This window comes from Prionailurus bengalensis, chromosome X (assembly GCF_016509475.1).
Source record: "Prionailurus bengalensis isolate Pbe53 chromosome X, Fcat_Pben_1.1_paternal_pri, whole genome shotgun sequence".
In the NCBI taxonomy this organism is placed as follows: domain Eukaryota; kingdom Metazoa; phylum Chordata; class Mammalia; order Carnivora; family Felidae; genus Prionailurus; species Prionailurus bengalensis.
Genome location: NC_057361.1, coordinates 122,266,318 through 122,267,450, shown reverse-complemented (window position 1 = coordinate 122,267,450; position 1,133 = coordinate 122,266,318). Strand labels below are relative to the sequence as shown.

At 40.6% G+C, this 1,133-nt stretch overlaps 1 non-coding gene across 1 annotated transcript; it reads right to left on the bottom strand.

The window, feature by feature from the left end:
- Positions 1 to 644: 644 nt before the first annotated feature.
- LOC122478125 lies at positions 645 to 772 on the bottom strand. Its single transcript, XR_006295875.1, has one exon. It is a non-coding gene; the product is annotated as a small nucleolar RNA SNORA70 (small nucleolar RNA).
- Positions 773 to 1,133: the final 361 nt, after the last annotated feature.

Below are 1,133 nucleotides of genomic sequence, written 5' to 3'. Positions count from 1 at the left end.
TTGATATAAAGCCAGAGTTTAAAAACCAATTTAATTTATATAGATCAGGATAAGTAAAAAAAAATTGTTTAATATACAGTACCACCTAAAAACAATCAAATACCTAAGAATAAATTTAACAAAAGATATGTAAGATCTTTACACTGAAAACTAGAAAATATTGTTGACAGAAAATTAAAGGAAACCTATGTAAATGTATAAATATACTATATTCATAGGTTAGAGTCTCAATATTGTTAACACTTTTTTTTTGACAGGAAGAAGGATTTATTGGTGGCATGAACAGGGAGGGGGGCAGTGCCGAGGTTCTCATGAGTGTAGAGCCCACCATTTGTCCAAGGGGCCACAATTAAGGATGTATATGACCCCAAAGCCATCTTGGATGAGACACTTTTCAGCCACCATGTCTTCAAATTCATCTATATTAAACTTAGTAAAGCCCCACTTCTTGGAAAGTGGATCTTCTGGCAGCCAGGGAACTTGAACTTGGCCCTGTGTAGGGCTTCAATCACATGCTTCTTGTTCTGTAGCTTGGTACAGATGGACATGATGATTTGGCTAATGTGGACCCTGGCACACCTCATACCTGTCTGGAGCCTAAATTGGTGATAGCGTGAGGTCAGACATCAATGTCTACTGGAAAGGGCTGTCTCCAAGGTCTCTTAGGGCAACCCATACAATCAATAGGCTGCATACACTACCAAGGAGGCTACTGTTTGCAGCCATTGCACACTGGGCCCCCATGAGAAACACTGTTAATATGTCAATTCATCCTTGATTTATAGAGTCAATGAAATCCCAATAAAAACTGCAGCCGATTTGGGGCACCTGGGTGGCTCAGTCGGTTAGGCGACCTACTCTTGGTTTTGGCTCAGGGCATGATCTCATAGTCTGTGGGCTCGAGCCCCATGTTGGACTCTGTGCTGACAGTGCAGAGCCTGCTTGGGATTTTTTCTCTCCCTCTCTCTCTCTGCCTCTCCCCCTCCCCTGCTCACACTCGTGCTCTCTCTCTCTCAAAATAAATAAATAAACTAAAACATTTTTTAAATAACTGCAGCAGGTTTGTTATGAAAACTGACAAGCTGATATTTAAATTTATATGGAAATGCAAAAGTCCAAAGCAACCTTAAAAA